The sequence below is a fragment of the Peromyscus maniculatus genome, chromosome 21 (genome assembly GCF_049852395.1).
Source record: "Peromyscus maniculatus bairdii isolate BWxNUB_F1_BW_parent chromosome 21, HU_Pman_BW_mat_3.1, whole genome shotgun sequence".
In the NCBI taxonomy this organism is placed as follows: Eukaryota; Metazoa; Chordata; class Mammalia; order Rodentia; family Cricetidae; genus Peromyscus; species Peromyscus maniculatus.
The window spans coordinates 30,976,765-30,996,779 of NC_134872.1; the positions used below are offsets into that span (position 1 = coordinate 30,976,765).

The 20,015-nt window shown below is 37.9% G+C and overlaps 1 long non-coding RNA gene across 2 annotated transcripts; it reads right to left on the minus strand.

The window, feature by feature from the left end:
• Positions 1-6,937: 6,937 nt before the first annotated feature.
• On the minus strand, positions 6,938-15,851 carry LOC143269895 (uncharacterized). 2 transcript variants are annotated; one of them, XR_013046685.1, is made up of 5 exons: positions 15,730-15,851; positions 14,994-15,066; positions 8,875-9,016; positions 7,715-7,772; positions 6,938-7,488 (listed from the first exon to the last, which is right to left on the minus strand). It is a non-coding gene; the product is annotated as an uncharacterized LOC143269895 (long non-coding RNA). The 2 variants fall into 2 exon arrangements; XR_013046684.1 differs by lacking the exon at positions 6,938-7,488 and having other exon boundaries at positions 7,710-7,772.
• Between the last annotated feature and the right edge of the window lie 4,164 nt (positions 15,852-20,015).

A 20,015-nucleotide genomic window follows, 5' to 3' on the forward strand; every position in this document is an offset into this window, starting at 1 on the left:
TAGCAGCTCACCAGAGACACTGGTGTTCAATGCCTACCTAATGAAATTAGGTACTTTGTGGCCACCTGCGATTGCTCTGGTTTGTGGTTTGTTTGGTTCCCACTTGCAGTTCTTTGGTAGCAGACTTGATGAGGTCATGGAGGTTAGAAGCTTATGTCATAGACACATCATCAGATTCTCCCTTTGCCACTGCCTCTAACCCCAGAATTGCTCATCACTCCTTCCCTGATTTATAATCACATAATGGCTCCTATATTTAGTTCTAAAATTAAGCAACTGTATCTTATTTTTTGTTTCTTTGAGTAGGTCAAAGGAGGTCCCAACAAAGGCCCAGTATGAATTCTTGATCATTTCCCAATGATCAAGTTTTAGCAGATCTGTAGATCTAATTAGAACTGTATCATTTCTCTTCATTTTTCCATACTGGAATTGTTCAAATCATTACTTCTGCAGCACTTGTGGAGAATCTGGAAGAAGAGAAACTAATATTTATATGGTCAGATCCATAAAAGATCTGTTCTGTTAGATGGCACAGCTAACATGGACCTGTCTTCAGAGAAAGAAAACTTTTAAGATGGGCTGTGGGCTGTGAGTTCTTGGTCATAGACATTTTGTTTATGTAAAGTACCTTTCCTTGTTTAGTCTGATTTATGCACATATGAGACTGTAGGTTTGTTATATTAGAATAACATTTCAAGTGTCTCATTCTGCAGAATATTGTTTCTGATTTGTGACAACTGTATTCTGAGTTCTTTTTATTTTGTGTCAAAGGACTTTAGCAGCCAAAAATGGTGACAGATAACAATGCGTGACTTTTGTAATGAGGGTCATCTTTAATGTTTTAAGAAAAATGAACTGTAGGTTCAAGAAAGCTGGGACAGTTGATTCATTTAATCTTGGTGGTAAGTCAGCTGTAGTTCATGGTTCCAAGTTGATGCTTGCAGAGGGTGAGAAGAACCTGTCTGCTCAGATTTAGGAAAATCCTCAACTAATTCGATGAAGGAAACATGACTGTCAGTTTTAAGTGGGAAAGCAAACACTGAAAGAGACAGAATTTAATCATGCAGAAAGCTATACTTTCAAATTACCTATTAGAAGTACTATTAGCTGTGTCTATAGCTGCTGAGAATCGAGTTTGCTTCATGCCAATTGTGTTCCAGATGCAATTTTTAGCACCACCTGTGTTCTATCATTCAGCAAAGTTGAAGAAGGTTTCTTGTGTCTAATTATATAAATACAATCTTTCTTCCTTCCTCCCTCTCTCCTCCCCTCCCCCCGTTTTTCCTTTCTTCCTTTCTCCCTTCCCTTTCTCCCTCCCTCTTCTCTCATTTCTCTTTCTCCTTCCTCTCTATTTTTCTGATAGTAGTATAGTGAAAGGTTTACTATTGCTTTCTAGATAATACAACTTCTTCTCTAATGGGAATGAGTGGCTTCCTCCATTCTACACAATGAACATGGTACATCTCTCCACTTGTTTAGGTAGTTAATATCTATTAGAAATACTCTACATGAGAACTCAACAATACTCTGCATATAAAACTCCCACATCTTAGTTAAATCCATAAATTGGTAATGATTTTACAATTTGTTTTAAGAGAATTATTGTTCTAATTTCAGCCCTTAATTGTATATAACAGACACAATTAATTTTTATCTTGTTTCAGGTGGTCTTATTAAATTCATCAGTCATTTTTTTTTGTATACATTCTTGAGGCGTTTGAAAATGCAGAGGAACATATTGTGTGCCAAATGGACATGGTTGGGTTTCTTTTCCTAAGATTGTAATGTCTCATATCTTTTCAATTTTTAACAACTAGAAATCCCCAAAAGACATTGTCAGTTACTCATTTCGGGGGTTTGTAGCAACTTGACAATTGCTGTATGTCAGTGGGTAGATCAGGAAACCTGGTTAACACAACACAAGAAGTAGAGTAGCCTCCTGCAGCATGACACTACCCAGCTCAAATTAGGGACAGCGCCATTGCTAAGAATCCAGCTTCATTGCAATATCTGTAACACTTACTGCTCTGTTCACATGATGCCGAAGAAGGAGCAAGAACATACATTCTTGTTTCTCTTCTTCAGAGATAAATTGTTCAAGTATCGTAGCATTAAGCACATTCTGGAGTAGGCATTTTAACACACCCTTTCTTAACTCTAGAAAGCTTTTTTATTCTAGTTTGAGACTTAAAACATTTTATGAGTGTACATTAATCATACAAAATAATGTATTTTATAACATTTTCATGTGTACACATAACTTTTATTAAATTCAATCTGCTTATCTTTTCTTCTCACTACCTTAACCTTCTTCCTCTTCTCCAGTACACCCCCCCCCCTTTTTTTCCTTAGACTTATTGAGAGAGGATGTGGTGTTTTCCTTTATCAAGTTTGGCTTATTTCACTTAATGATTTCCAATTAATTAACTTTTTCCTACAGATGGGACAATTGTATTCTTTATGGCTGAATGATAGTCTATTACACATGTGCATGTGCGTGTGTGTGTGTGTGTGTGTGTGTGTGTGTGTGTGTGTGTACACACACATGTGTATGTATGCAAACAGTGCCATAATAACACATGTGTACATATCTTGAAAGCATGACAACTTATATCTCTTATATTTCCCAATGTTTATGTCCATGTGATCCTATGGTAATATTCTCTCTCTCTCTCTCTCTCTCTCTCTCTCTCCTTCTTTTTCTCCCTCCCCATCCCTTGTTTTCATCATTCTTCCCTCCCTCTCTCAGACTAGTAGAAGTGAAATTTTAGTGGAGGGAAAAATAAATTTCACCACCAGATAAGAAGGTGGGCTACTCAGAGAAGAATTAGGTGGTGTTTCTATTTTTAATTTTTAGTTAGTTCTGTAATGCTTTTAGTTTTGTGCTTTGATCATGTTTACTCCCTCTCCAGCTCTTCCCAGATCCATTCCCCTTTCCTTACCTCCCCAATGTTGTGTCCCCCACACCTCCCCCCCCCAAAAAAAAATCAAGACCCATTTGTGCTTCTCAAATATTCTTGGATTGTGGTCATCCACTGAAATTTGGTCAATTTGTCAGGGGCTACACTCTTTGAGAAAAGTTTCTTTTCCCTTCTCAGCAGCTAATAATCAGCATTCGCTCCATGCCTGAGGCAGGGGTTTGCCTAACTGCTCTCTTCATTGTGGGATTTGGTGTGACTTGGGCTTACACAGGTTTTGCGGTGTTGTAATCTCTGAGTCACATGTGTGACTGTCATGCTGTGTTCAGCAGTCTTTTGGAAGGGCCTTTAGTGTTATTTGGAGCAGCAGGTGAATCTCGTGTATGCATTGTGCTTGAGTTATCACTCCCCTTGCCGATTTCCAAAGTGGCCGTAACAACTGTGAATGAGGGTTTTACTCTATTTCTTCACCTCCATTGCTCTATTTACTTTTTTGCTTAGGGCCATTCTGAATCTGGAAAGATTCATTTTAAATGTAATTTTAGTTTGCTTTTCCCGATGGTTGAAGATGTTGGATGTCTTTGTCATGTATGAGTGACAATTTTCACTCTTTGTACAACTGTTTAGTTCATTGGATTATTCTTTTGATGTTTAAGTTTCAAATACTTTATATATTCATGATATAAACATATCAGATAAATAAATAGCAATGATTTTCTCTTATTTTGGTGATTGTCTTTTTACTATATTGTCTTTTTTACAGACACTTCAGTTTGATATAATCCTACTTGTTTGAGTATTCTTGCTGTTGTTGACTGAGCTATGGAGTCCTTGTCACAAAGTCATTGCCTATTCTTACAACTTTTATGAATTATGTTTAATTTTGACATTTTCTTACTAACATACTCAATATAATTATTTACAACTAATTAATTTTCAGCTGTTTTTTTCTTTTGGCTGCCATACTCAGAAAGAATCAAGATATGAAAATGACACATAAAAACCAGTACTGTCTCTGCATATGAATGAAAAACACACTGAGAAGGAAATCAAAGAAATAATACCATTCACAATTGTCTCAAAAACACCCCAAATTAAACAAACAAACAAAAAACTTTAGATAACTCTAACAAAGCAAGAGAAAGAGTTTTATAATAAAACCTTAAGACATTGAAGAAAGAAATTGAAGAAGACCACCAGAAGACAGAAAGACCTATCATGATCATGAATTGGCAGGACTAATGCTTTGGAAATGTCCATCTTATCAAAAGCTATCTACAGATTCAATGTAATCCTGTCAAAATTAAAGTGCAATTCTTCATAGAAATAATTAAAAAAACCTTAAATTTTATGTGGAAACACAAAAGACCCATGATAGTAGGAAAAAAATCCTCAACAATAAGAAAACTTTATTATATCTTCTTGACATGAATATAGTACTGAATGTATCATCATCCCAGATTTCAAGTGATACTACAGGAATATAATAAAAATAGCATGGTATTGGCATAAAAACAGGCACACAGGTCAATCAAATAAAATTGAGGCCCCAGATATAAGCCCACACTCCTATAGTCACCTCAGTGTGATAAAGAGGTCAACAATATACAATGGAAAAAAAGATGACATCTTCAACAAATAGTGTTGGGCAAACTGGATAGCCACATGTAAAAGAACAAAATGCAGTTATTGTACCTTACCTTGCCCACAACTTAACTCCAAGTGGATCAAGGATCCACAGACCATTGTTTGATTGGGGCATTTTATTTCTTGATATTTTAGTGTTTTGAGTTCTTTGTATAGCATATATATATATATATATATATATATATATATATATATATTTCCTCGGTTTGATGTATATCTAGCAAAGTTTCCCCCATTCTGTGGGCCTGTTTACTTGGTTGCCATTTCCTTTGCTGTAGAGAAGATTTTTAACATTGTCAGTTCCTAATGGTCAGTTGTTGGCCTTATTTCCTGAGCAATCTGAATCCTCTTGAGAAAGCCCTTATCTATGCCAATATCTTGTAGCTTACTACCTCCTTTATCTTCCATCAGCTTCAGCATTTCAAATATTATGTCCAAATCCTTCATCCTTTTGGATTTGTTTTTTTGTGCAGAATGAGCTATGAGTCTAGATTAATTATTCTATATGGAGACATTGAGTTGTCCCAACACAATTTCTTGAAATTGCCCTCTTCTCCAGTATATATGCTCCATTGTTTGCTTTTGTGCCATTACCATTCTGGTTTTAGCACTATGGCTTTGGAGATCAGATATAATTTGAGATCAGGTATAATAGTACCTTCAACATTGCTCCTTTTGCTCAGGATTGCTTTGGCTCTTCAGGTTGTTTTGTTCTTCCATATGAATTTTAAGATTTTTTTTAATTTCAGTGGAGAATGGGATGGAGACTTTGAATGAGATTGCAATGAATCTATTAATTGCTTCTGATAGAATGATTATTTTCACTGCATTAATTCTTCAAATCTATGAGCATGGGGGGGTCTTTTCATCATTTAGTGTCTTCCTTGATTTATTTTTTCAGTTTAAAAGTTTTCATTGTAGAGGTCTTTCACTGCCTTACTTAAATGCTGAGGTATATTTTTGAGACCATTATGAAGTGGGATCATTTCTGTTATTTATTTTTCAGTGTGTTTGCCATTGGTATATAGTAAGGCTGCTGATATCTGTGTGTTAATTTTGTATCATACTGTTTTGCTGAAAGCATTTATCAATTGTGCTAGAGAGATGGCTCAATGGTTAAGAATGCTTGACGATTTTACAGAGGACTAGAATTGGAATTCTAGCACATATTCATATGATGTATTACACTTATCAATTTGTGCATGCTGAACTATCTTTGTATCTTCAGAATAAAGCCAACTTGATTATGATGCATGGAGAACATGGTCAAGATCCTGGGTTGTCATTTCTGTGTATGTTGAGTAGGTTCAGGGTTTCTATTTTTCTTGTCAACTCTACATTCCCTTCTTTGCTTTTATTCCCTGATGTTGAATTACCACTGTCAAGGACCTGAGGGTGGCCTCTGGCCAAGTGTCAGTAGAGAATGGGTGTCTCACTCTAAGGAAATGAGGAGCTGGCTGTTACCAATACCCATGTGACCTGGATAACCTGATCTTTCTTCAGTCACTCTGTCTACAGACTGACTGCCACCTGATCTTCATCTTAAAAGATTCAAAGTATCCAATATAGGTGCACCTGAGTGTAACTACTATGGGATGTTCTAAACTTTTTTCTCATTTTCCTAGTCTTTCTCTCTCTCTTTCCTAGAAGAACTTTCCAGAAGTTATTACAATCTTCAGAGAGACCCCCTAGGTATGAACATAGCTAACACAGAGCTAACTGTGTATTCTATTGGTCTGAAGAGCATATGTAAAAGAGGCAAAGGTCAGAGTTCACATAGTGGCTGTTAGATTTGAGGATGGAGAAGTTCCCCTAGACAATGCTGAGGTGGAATTCTCTCCTTTACAACAATTATTGTATCCCATCAGTTTGATCCTCCCGGGAAGGTTTGTGTGAAACACATCAGTACAGATAACTTTTAAAATTCAGAGACAGTTTCATAAATATTGATGAGGCCAGGCCATCTGACTGACGCAGAGCTCAGCCTTGTGACCCACCCCCACCCCCTCTTACTGGTGTTTGTTCTTTTTCGCTGTTAAACTTGATTAAGCTAAGACAGAAAGCTATCAACAATTTAGTTCAGCCCAGAGAAAGCTTCATCTCCTTCACTCTCCACAGGGTTGCTTGCCTTGTTGTGACCTTGGGTCAAGGGGAAAGTTTCCACTTACCAAGAAGTGATGTGAGGAAAAAATCGGTGATTACTTTCTCCTGGACGAGGTATAATCACTGCCTGCATCAGGTGATTTCAAAGCAGCAGCTTTGAAAATACAGTAGTCTGTGCTTTGCTAAGGCAAATATCAGCATAGTTCTAGCTGTTATAAAAACACACATTTGTATGCCAGCTTAATTGTAATGAATAGAAAACATTTTGATTATGATACTTAATAGTGACTTTAAATGTTAGTAATCCCAGAGGACGCCAAAAAGTGTCTTCCTCCTCTGCAAGTGTAAGGCTTGCTTGCCACAAGTCTGGAATTCCTATTGAATTATCATCTCCCTTTGAACATCTGTGCATTTATTTTATTTATCATAAGAGCAGTTGGCATTGAGAATGACAGGCTTGGAGGCAGATTAACACAGCTATTGTTTCCTCCCGACAATAAGCATTTCTTTTAAATAATCATTCTCCAGGTATTCCATTTTGAAGAATCTAAACGATTAGCAGGTGTGCTTCCTTAGATGGGACTGAACAGTGACGGTAGCTTGTTGTAGTACAACTTAAAAAGGAAAAAAGAAGATGCAGAAACTTCAGGGATGCATTTCCTGTCAGCTCTGAGATTTATTCTTTCAAGCTTTTTTTTTCAAAGTCTCACTGTGTATCCCGAGTGGGTGTGGACTTTGTAGCCCAGGCTGGCCTCAGATCTTCTGTAGTCCTCCTGTTTCTTCCTTCCAACACGTGCCCTCACTCCAATCATTCTTCCAGCTTATTAATTTAAAAAAGAACAAATAAGTCCTGATTCTTAGCACACTGGATTTTCTACCTTAGAATATTAAAGCCCTAGGTGACAAACCCAGTGTTATTTAGATCCTGATTTTTTTCTTTGTCTGATCCCTTCCTGGTGTTCTAGCATACAGACAGGTTAATGCTGTTCCAGCAGAGATTTTTCCAATTGGATTAGAAATGTAAACACATCTCTATGATCATTCACTCTCTATTATCATTTAATCTCAGTTGGATTTGGCTGAGCTGTATCCCAAGCTTGCATTCTGGGAAGAGACAGCAAAGCAGCATCACATCAGCAAACCAAAGAATGAGGAACAGAGGCTCCCAGCATTTCAAACAATGACGGGTCACCCCACACTCATACACATACACACACACACACACACACACACACACACACACACATGCACGCACACATGCACGCACGCACGCGCCCGTGCACACTGCAAGGGACACTGACATGGCTTGTCATCCAAGAATACAATTATTTGCTAACTACTCTAACACTTCTTTCAGGGAAGATAGGATTTATTTGATTGCTTAATGTTTATAGATTTGAAAGAGTTAAATTTTTTTCTTTTTTTATATTTTATTTTTTTTTTGTTTTACAATACTATTCAGTTCTACATAATAGCCACAGATTCCCTTGTTCTCTCCCTTCCTGCCCCCCTCCCCTTCCCCCCAGCCCACCCCTCCATTCCCACCTCCTCCAGATCAAGGTCTCCCCCAAGGACTGGGATCAACCTGATAGACTCAGTTCAGGCAGGTCCAGTCCCCTCCTACCAGATTGAGCCAAGCGTCCCTGCATAAGTCCCAGGTTTCAAACAGAAAGAGTTAAATTTTTACAAGTCACTTGATCCCTGAATATCTAATTTAAAATGGTAATTTTGTCTTCCGTTGTTAATCTCAACCTTAGTGCTTTATGGCCCTCCCTGCAGCTCCCTCCTTCACTCCATTAGCTTTCTGTTATGTCAATATTGATAAGGAGGCTGTCTCATCCTACGGACTCCTTCCTCTCAGGTCTCTACGGCATTAGGCTGTGTCACAGATGGGAGTCTTCAAGTCATTAGAGGCAGCTCCTCTGCAATTGACCCCATCAATCTTATGCTTGCATTAGAAACACCGGAAGAATTTCTGTCTCAGAAAGCTCATCTTTAGAGTTCTGTTATTGTGTGTGCACCCAGGTGAGAAGTTTCTGAGCTAGTGAGGCAGAACTGGGGAATGTGTGGCTGTGGAATGAATTAGAAAGCTGTTTACAATTCACTAAGACTCAGAAAGTCGATTAGATTTATAACCTGCCTATAGATATCTAAACACACACACACACATACACACGGAGCTCAGCACATTGAGTTTGGAGTTTACCTTTCAAAAAAGGTGGTTGGGTTAATCAGGAACCCATTTCTTCCAACTTTAATCACCTCAAGGCAATTTAATCAACTTTGTGTTTTCTGTTTTAGTGTTCCCCTTAGACTGCAGCATCTGGACAGCTGCAACCATTTCAATTCTGTGAAATATACAGAAATAGTGACCTTGGGGACTAGCAGTGGCTCCTCTCTCTGCTGTTTTCCTGACCACTGTGTTGTAGTGTATTGTCTGATGGTGTTAGACAAAAATATATACATCTGAGGCTTTCTGCCCTCTTCTGGATGTGGAGACAGATCCTAGAGGAAGGATACAGCAAGCTGAAGGGTTCATTGAGCACAGTGTAGTCTGGACTTTTCCCTGTCATTAGTCTCGGTAGCATCAATTCAACAAAATTTTCCAACCCTCTGCCTTTGCTTTCTCAAAATGCTTTGAAAAGTAGGGCCTGACATGAAACTAGATTTTGCTGGAGAACAATGCCCAGCCGTAGTCATTAGAACCTATGTCAGTCACTATGACTTCCCCTCCTGAACTGCACTGGCCCCCACCTGATGGGCGGTTCCATGAGCATAGCAGTGATCTACCTTTGGAAAGAAAGTTCTATGAATACGTAGCTTAGACTTTCACATCACAGACATACCAGAACATCTCCCTTAGATTACCCTTGTGGTCCCAGGGACCCTACCTACAATCAGCAAAGCCAAGATTCAAAATCACATGTTTAGTTCAAGAATATGATTTGGTGTGAGAACAACAAAAAAGAAATGGTGCCATGTAATACCCCCACTATACTATTATTACCCTGATTTGTTACTATTATGAAATGGCTGAGTCATGATAATTTTATAATGAAAAGAAACCTCTTCAGCTAACGGTTGTGGAAATCCAAGGCATGTTATTGGCATCAGTTTGGCTTTGGTGGGTGGATGGATGGAACATTGTATATGTGGCAGGAGAAGATTAATTGACAAAGTGGGGAGCCAGGGAGCTTTCAAAAGTTAATCTGGTTCTTATCGCAACTCAACCTAGAGGGAGCTCAGGGGCCTCAGAATAGTGACCTTAATTCCTCTGAGACATCTGCCCCAGTGATTTAAGAATGTTCCAAGAGGCCTCACCTCTTAAAAGGTTCTAGGCTCTTAACACCTCCTAATAGACACTAAATTACAACACATGAACTTCTGTGGCACATATTAAGCCATATTCAAACCATAACTAATAGATGTGAGATCCTGGATGAGGAGGATACCAAAGAGTAAATCTGGCTGTTACCCACCTGAGAGAGGTGTGGCTGAAATAAGAGCACAGGTGCTCCCAGAAAAGGTACATGATTTGCATTTTCCAGTCAGGGAAGAAAAAGGAAGATGAGAAGGAAGGAGATAAAGAAACGGACAGAAGAGTGAAGGACATGAAGTCTTTGGTACAGTTACAAAGTGTCTCATTTTAATGTCTGCAGAGAGCATCCACCTCTGGAGGTACCCAACCACCATACAGATGTATGACTTGTCCAAAGGGCACAAGCCAGGTTCTATGTTAGGACTCCTTTTATAGGCACAATAGGGCCACACATGGAGCTCTGTTGAGGCAGTTGAGAAATTGTCTTCATCAGACTGATCTGTAGGCAAGTCTGTGGGACAATTTTTCGCTTTAAAATTTATGTGGAAGGGCCCAGCTCTCTGTGCATTATATCATCCCTTGGCTAATGGTCCTGAGTTGTATATGAAAGTAGGTTGGGCAAGCCAAGGGAAACAAGCCAGTAAACAGTATTTATCCATGGCCTCTGTTTCAGTTTCCTCCTCCTGGTTTCTGCCTTGGGTCCCTGACCTAACTTCTGTCAGTAATTAACAGTGAATAGAAGTGTAAGATATCCCCCACCCAGAGCAGCTTTTTGGTCATGATAGGTTGTTTATCACAGTAAACTAGAAGATTTATATTTTATACTTTATCAAGCAAAAATATTTATAGTAGCTGGTTTAAAGCCTTTGCAACAACTAAAACATATGATTTATCTTTGAATTGATACTGGAAATATTAGGTAGAGTGAGAATACACTGGCTCAGAAAGAAAAGCACTGAATGTTCTCCCTCATATGAAGTTTTACAGCAGTGTGTTTAACTTTGAGTGGTGGTGAAGTCCAGAAAAATAGATAGGCACCATTAGAGAGAAAGGGGGAAAGGAAGCCTTAGGGGAATGGGGATAGTAGCTCATGAGTACATTGGCTATATCATCATGTCCAGAGACGTCTCTTTTTTTTCTGCACATCTCACCATTCTTTGGCGCTTACATTCTTCCTGTTTCTCTTCTCTCAATGTTTCCTGAGCTTTGGAGGGAATGATATAGATGGCCTATTAATGGCCAAGCACTCTACCATTTGGCACATTGAGCTTTTACGGGTTTCTGAGGTATATACTTTTCTTTGCAATAACAATCTTCTCTGATGAAAGCTTAGCACAGTGCTCATCTTGAAAGTATAGGGGATAACAGTAAAGGGTAGAAAGGTCTAAGATAGGAGAAATTGGGAGACTAGAGACAATGAAGGGATGGAAGAAGAGGTATCCCAAACTAAGGATGTAGGACAAAGCTCTATGGAAACCTACTAGCTGATAAGCTTATGAAAAACCGTAATATAAAAATAAATGAGAGTTTGAATGGATGTGCCTTCCATAGGTGGATAATGCTCATCTCAGCAGCATAGATTTTAAATGAACATCCCAGAGCTAAGTGTGGAATACTTTCCCTATTGATCAGGGAGGCCCCAGAGTTCCCCCAAACAATGCAAATTATTGATACTCCTCTTAGTGTCACACAACAACTTGACTGTATGACCTATTGCCAAAGACAGCACACATTTTTCTTATAAGACATAGAGAAATCATCAAGCTGTAAGTGAGCCGGGAGCTTTCTCCCTAATGGATAGCCTCTATGGGGCCAGAAAAATGTTATGCACAATTAGTAGTAAAAAGAGAGTAGGTCTTACCTGATAATAGATGACTATCTTATTTGTGAGGATTCTCTAGAGAAAATGTACCGATGGAATGAGCTATAATATATTACAGAATAGAAGTTATTATACTGATTTGTACACTAGGGCCTGGGTCAGGCAACAAGTTCTTCATGCTAGAGAATCTTGTAGACACTTAGCTCATGAAGGTGAAGGCCTTAGTGGTTCCAACCTAGTGCTGAAGGCCTGAAGACCTCCGGAGAGCTTCTGGTATTGAGTCCATTTTGGAAAGTGGGAAGGCTGGAGTTAATTTTTTCAGCAGCAGTAGCAATTGATGTACCCATTTGGGAAGAAGCAAAGGTAGACAGATGCACACTGCATCTTTCTTGGTCCTCTTTATATTTTGGTACCTTCTAGTAGGGGCCAACCTACCTTGAAGTCTAGTCCCCCCTACTCAACTAATCATCTCTGGGAGTGCTCTCCCAGATACTGTATTCCTCTGTATTCTAAATCCTACCCAGTTGGTAATTAAGACTAATCATCACAACTATGTTATTGGGCTGGCTATTCACAATATTATACTTTAAATCATATTCACTAAATGATGAGTGTCTTTCTTCTACTAACATATTAAACAATTTTTGTAAACAGTGTTCAGATTTGTGTAATCTCATTCATTTTTTTTTTTTTGGTTTTTTCGAGACAGGGTTTCTCTGTGTAGCTTTGTGCCTTTCCTGGGACTCACTTGGTAGCCCAGGCTGGCCTCGAACTCACAGAAATCTGCCTGGCTCTGCCTCCCGAGTGCTGGGACTAAAGGCGTGCGCCACAACCGCCCGGCTTCTCATTCATTTTTTAAACCCTATCATTTCCTCTTGTGCTTGATTTAATCTTGGGGTTTGCTTATTATAGCCCTAAGCAGGATTAGATTATTCTGGGACTTATGGATAAAGTACCAGAGAGTTTGGATGTGTGCTAGATTGTGGCACCTGTATTTGTGTGGGCACACTTCATAATGTTTTACAATGACAAAACTGCCAATTGTGAACTTCTCTAAATATAACTCTGTGGTTAAGCAGTTCAAGACTATGTTTGCATTTCTGGAACAAAGACTTAAATCAAACTGCTCATGAGATATAGAAAACTTAAGAAAAAGATTCTATAACAAATCCTTCTTAAACTCTGAATCAAACAATCAATCAATCAAACAAACAAAATAAAACAACCCCTAGAAATAGAAGGATCACTGCCAAACTCATCCTATGAAGCCAATATTACTTTAAACCTTAACTAGGTAAAAAAAAAAAAACCAAAACAGTAGACTGATGAACATAGATGCGAAAATCCTCAGTAAAATACTAGAACATGGAATACAAACATTTATCAAGATGCTCATCTACCATGACAAAGGTAGCTTTATTTTTTGTCTCAGAAATGCAGGGTTGGTTCAACATACATATGTCAATAAATATAATAAATCATATAAATGGCTTTAAAGATAAAAAAGCACATGATCATCTCAATAGATGAAGAAAAGCCTTTAACAAAGTCCAACAAAATTTCATGATAAAAGTCCTAGAGGGAATAGGACTGGAGGGAACATATCTGATATAATAAAGGCAATATATGGCAAACACAGCCAATATTATCCTAAGTCGAGAAAAACTTGAAGCAATCTCACTAAAATCAGGAATAAGACAGGGCTGTCCATTATCCCATTCCTTTTCAATATAGTACTGGAAACGTTAGGCTGAACAATAAGGCAAGAGAAGGAAATTAAAGAGATACATATAGAAAAATACAATTTAAATTGTCCCTGTTTACAAAGAACATGATATTATACATAAGAGATTAAAACATCCCACCAGCATACTTCTAGAAATAATAAATTTTGCAAAGTTGCAGGGTGAAAAAAATCAATCTATAAAAACCAGTAGCCTTTCTATACAGACACACTGAAAAAGAGATTATAGACACAATCAAAATTACAATATAATCAGTGACACTAAGCTTGTAGTAATATTAACCAAGGAGGTGAGAGACTTCTACAATGAAAACCTCTGCTCTCTGAAGAAAAGAGATTGAGAAAAACACCAGAAAATAAAAAGATATCTCGTGTTCATATTGTGAAAATGATCACCCTACCAAAAAGCCATTTATAGAGTCAATGCACTCCTAATCAAAATACCCACAACATTCTTCAGGTAAACAGAAAAAAAAATCTTAAGGTTCATATGGAACTAGAAAATATCCTGGACAGCTAAAACCGTCCTGAACAAAAGGAATAATACTGGAGGCATTGCTGTTCCAGACTGCAAGATAATTCACCAATATGATACTCATACAAGAAACACACATATAGACCAATGGAATAAAATGAGTTATGAGTTCCAAACATGAGGACTCAGAACCATAGCAATTTGAAAGAATAGATAGCATCTTCAGCAAATGGTGCTGGGGAAATTGGGTCTACATGTGCAGAAGAATGAAATTAGACCTGTATATATGATGCTGTACAAAAATTAGATCCAAGTAGATAAAAAAAACCTCCATTTGAAACCCAAAACACTTGAAGAAAACAGGCTGTACCCTACACATATAGGTGTAGGAAAGGACTTTATGAATAAGACCCCATTTGCCCAAGAATTAAGGCCACCAATTGACAAGTGGAACTTCATGAAATTAAGCAGTTTTTGCACAGTTAAAGAAACAACCAACCTGGTGAAGAGAAAGCCCACAGGATGGAAGGAAATCTTTGCCAGTTATACATGTGACAGTGGGTTAGTATCCAGAATATACAAAGAACTCAGATACCAATGAGTTAAGGAGTTAATGACCTAATTAAAACATCAGCTTGTGATCTAAACAGAGAGTCCTTTATAGAAGAAATAAAACAGATAAGAATTACATCAAAAAGTGTTCATCATCCTTAGCAATTAGAGATAGCAATTAAAACAACTTTGAGATTTCTTCTTACCCAGTTACAATGGTAAAATTCAATAAAAAGCACCCATAACAAGAGGTAGTGAGGTGGTGGGAAAAGAACGATCCTTATTCACTATTGATGGGAATGAATTTGGTGTAACTACTCTGGACATTAACATGGAGAGTTCCCAAAAGCTAAAAATAAATTCACCATGTGACCCAGTTATACAATTCCTTGGTATATGACCAATGGACTCACCATCATACTCCAGACACTTGCTCAGTCATGATTTTTGTCACATTATTCACATTAGCCAGGAAGTAGAAATAACCTGTCATTCAACAGATGAAAGGATAAAAATAATATGGTGCATGTATACAATGGCATACTCAACTGTAAAGAAAAAAAATGAAGTCATGAAACTTGAAGGTAAAGAGATGTAGAAAAGATTATATTGAGTGAGATAACCTAGATCTAGAAAGGCAAACATCCCATTTACTAGCTCCAAATCTTCAAATGTGAGTCTATAACTTGGAGTAAATGGAGAAACCAGGAAAGCATGAAGGTACCATAGGCTCCAGGAGGTAGGAAGTTGGCTTTAGAGTGGTACAACAGGGTATAGGTTGTATGCAATTGGAAATGGAAAAGCATGGAGAGGTTCCAACTGCAGTGGGGAGAAGGAAGTAAAAACAGAAGGAGGGATGAAGGACAAATAAAACTCAGGCCCGGTTGTTTGATAAATCTTTAACTTATACTTGCCTAGGATTATACACAGTACATATAAGTATATGAACAAACACACACACACACATACACACCTTAAAGAAAGTTATGCCACTTAGGCTAACAATGTTCCCCACAAGAGTCATTGGCTAACAACAACAACAACAACAAAATCCTAGTAACAGGCATACAAAATCTCTTTTTAAATGATTGGTTAGGGTACTTAAAGTGACTCCCAAGACAATGCAGACTTTAGCTGTTGCCTGTTTACCTCTCAGAAGTTGAAGGTAAGCTTCTATTTCTGAAGACACTGCAAACTCAGGACAAAGGATTTAGATGATTCAAGCTGGATCTCACAAGAAAACCTTCTTGTGTTCTGTCCTCCATGGAACCAGAAACACTTGATACAAGCTGCCAAGGGTGTGATGCAATTAGTAGTCCCTTCCAGCTGCAACACCTATGAACCACAACAATGACCAGCATGACAATATAACCTATAAAACTACAGTAAGTTGCACTCATATGTTAGAATTAAGACCCACTCAATAGGAGGGAAAGTATGCTTGGTAATAGAAACCTAGTCAGATTCCTGGGGGTATAGAGGTCATGGATTTTTGGAAGAGAATCTACTACTACCACTTTGCTAGGTGAGCATAATTCTTTACTTCATTCTAAATCTTACTCTTACACCCACAGAAAAATGTAGCTACCAGCCCTCACCTAAGACTCTTTTCTTTACAGTAAATGGAGACCATCACAGAAAACCACAACACAATGCAGAGATCAACAGACAGTGTGAAGCCAAGCCCTAGTGGACACATCTATATCACAGCTCCTACCTCAAGTTCACTGAGGAAGAAAGGTAGAAAGATTGTAAAAGCCAGAATTCCAGGAAGTCTGCTGTGAAGTCATCCCTCATAGAAATTCCTGTATAAACAATGCCAATACAAATAGACACGCTAATGCAGAAGGGGGAAAATTTCATGGGGAAATTTCTGTGACCTTTAGTCACAGAGCTACAAGAGACTAATGACTGCCGAGAGAGGGAGAGTTAGCTACCCTCTACCGAGGTGGGCCCCCTCATTGACTATCTAATACAAAATGATCAGCCCTGAAACCATATACAAATAAACCATATACAAAATGGACTCAGCAGATTGTATTTATATATTTGTGAGCAAATGTACATAAATACATATGTATGTACATACATACCAATAATAATAATAATAATAATAATAATAATAATAGAAGAAGAAGAAGGAGAAGGAGAAGGAGAAGCAGAGGCTATTAGTTTGGGAGTGGGGAAAATTTGAAGGGTTGGAGGGAGAGGACCTGGGAGGGGTTTGAGGGAGGGAAGGTAAGTGATATAATTCTATTTTAATTAAAATATATTAAAAATAAGTTTTAAAAAGACAACAAAGTTCTAAAGACTTCACAGATACAATTGAGAATTGTCAAGGAAAGTTGCAAAACACCTTCCCTCCCGCCTTAATTCACTCCCTTCAGTTTCTCTCCTCCTCTACTTCCTGCTTTTAAGCATACTCTCTCTGACATTTTCCAGTCAGGTTTCTCCTGGGTCTTCTTTCTCTCAGCTTTAAGTGCAACTCTTACCTTCTTGTTACTAAGATTTTGTTTTAAAAGTTTAATGGAAAAATCCAACACATTAAAGAGAATTCACATTCAGCGAATCATGATTTTCACATGGATGAAGCTGTATCTCCCATCCTTGGCAGTTACATTCATAAACTGTCTTATTTAAATTTTTGCCCAGTCCACTTTCTTGCTCATACTATCATACTGTGGGAAAAATCCAAATACTACTTTATCCAGAAAAACTCCAATGTATCTCTAAAGGATCCTTTAAAAATAAACAATAATAATATCGAACCTCAAAATATAAACAGTAATTCCTTATTATCATCAAATATGTGCTTACTATTTAATTCTATGGTACCAAACTTCTCTAAATATAACACAAACATTTAAATTAGTTACTATCTAAAGTCTACATCTACCAGTGAAGTACTTCTGTGTGTAAAGATAAACTGTGTCAAGCATAAAGACCTAAGTCCAATTCCCAGGACCCACATGGTGGAAAGAGATAACTAACTCAGGAAAATGGTCCTGTAGCCTCCACATGGATGCCATGACACATGTGCCCTCACACATACACAAACATGTACACATACAAAATAAAATGTAAAAGCAAAAGAAGAAACAAATTAAAATCTACAAATTACAATTAATGAATGTCTCGGTTTATTTTTTGCTTTTTCAGAACATTTGCAGTTTTGTTTTAAATTTTGCCTTTTTATTAAAACTTGTGCTGAAACTACTGTCCTCTCCCATTATGACTACAACCCATGAGGTCCATGATTTAAAAAAAATCAGGGTTGATATTAAGTAGTGACATCTTTACCTGCCCCGGTAAGTCCTTCCAACCCCGCTTTGGCAGTAAGGACTTTAGCCAGTGTCTAGTTCCAGACTTACTAAAATAATTTTGAAAATCAATCCAGTTACTCCATAAGTGAACAAATTTATGACTGAAAAACAACCAGAGATGTACTTCTTCTAAAATCACTTCTTAAACTAACATGTGGCCACTTAATGCTGGCCATTTTGAGTCTAGATTAAATGCATTCCATCTTTAGGAAGTATTACTTGTGATAAGCAGTTTTTAAAATGGAATATGTAATTCATTTATTGTTTTTTATTGGTAGTGATGTTATTAGAGTAATGTTTTAATTCACATTTTTAAACACTTAATCTTGAGCTAAGATATTTTGTACTGCTAGCAAATATGATTGTAGCCTTGTTTGTTTGTTTGTTTGTTTTACCATTGCTTATACTGGCATTGAGAAGTTTGTCTTTTACCCAAAAGGTAACTCTCAGTATGAAAATTTCTCCTTTGGGGTATGCTATTGTAAAGAACCCAAGAATCTTCTAGGTAGAACTTCCTGGCGACAGAGCATGAAGAAATATGCTCTGATTCTTCTGTATGTTACTGGACTTAAAGAACTTACTGGTAAACCACATCAACACAAATGACACACTTGTGTGACTTTAAATCCAGATTGTTTCTTTCCTGTCTTAGTTAAGTTTCTATTGCTGTGATGAAAACCATGGCCACAGCAACTTGAGGGGGTAAGGGTTTACTTAAATGCATCTTATGCTTCCAGGTCACAGTATGTCACTGAGGTAAGTCATGGCAGGAACTCAAGCAAGGCAGGAACCTGGATGGAGGAACTAAAGCAGAAGCCATGGAGGAACACAGCTTGCCACCTTGCTCCTTTTGGCAAACTCAGATTGCTTTCTAATAGAACCTAGCACCTCTAGCTCAGAGACATCACCACCTCCAATAATCCATGGGGTAGGCCTACCCACACTAATTATTAATAAGAAACAGTCTTTTCTATAATTGGCTGCATAGAGAAAACTGGAATGATAGCACTATCAATGAACATGTTAATGTGGAAAGGGGAAATTTCATGGAGATCCACCCTTACACAAAGAACTACAGGATATAATGATGACTTGGAGAGGAAAATTAGCCTCTCCCAGGGACTAGCCTCTTCCGGGAAGGAGCCTCCATATTCATTGTACAATGTACAACAGTTAGCTCTGAACCTATGTACTCACAAACAACAAATGGGCTTATCAGGTTGTACACACACACACACACACACACACACACACACACATATGCACATATCTATATATGTATATATAGAAACATAAATAATATATGTCTACAATAATATGTCTAAATAATATATATAATATAAATTAACATATATAAACACATAGCAAGAAAAAGAGGTTAATAACTTGAGGGGATCATGGGAGGGGTTTAAGGAAGGGTAACTGTGAAGGGCTGGAGGGAGGAAAGGAAGGTGTGGAGTGATATAATTTTATTTCAATTAAAAACATCTTAATTCATGTGTTTCCATTCATTTGGCTAATTGTCCCTGTGCTTTTTCCAACCTTGGTCTCAACAATTCTCACTCAAACAAACCCTCCTCTTTCTTGCCAACTGGACTCCTGGAGCTCCACCTGGGGCCTGGCCATGGATCTCTGCATTCGGTTCCCTCAGTCATTGGGTGGGGTTTCTAGCATGACAATTAGGGTGTTTGGCCATCCTATCACTAGAGCAGGTCAGGAACCTGGGGCTTATGCAGGGACACTTGGCTCAGCCTGGTAGGAGGGGACTGGACCTGCCTGGACTGAATCTACCAGGTTGAACTCAATCCTCAGGGGAGTCTTTGCCCTGGAGAAGATGGGAATGGGGGGTGGGCTGGGGGAGAGGGGGGGCGGGAGGGGGAGAACAAGGGAATCAGTGGCTGATATGTAAAATTAAATTAAATTATAAAATACAAAAATTAAAAAAATAAAACAAACAACAGAATTTATCTTCTCCTGAACTTAGGAAATTAACCAGTGCTGTAATAAGCCAAAGAGTATTTATTCAATTAAAATATCCAAATGACAGTAGAAAACAAAACAAAGGAAAGAGAAAATACCCTACAGACTGGCCTTTAGGCAATCTGATGAAGG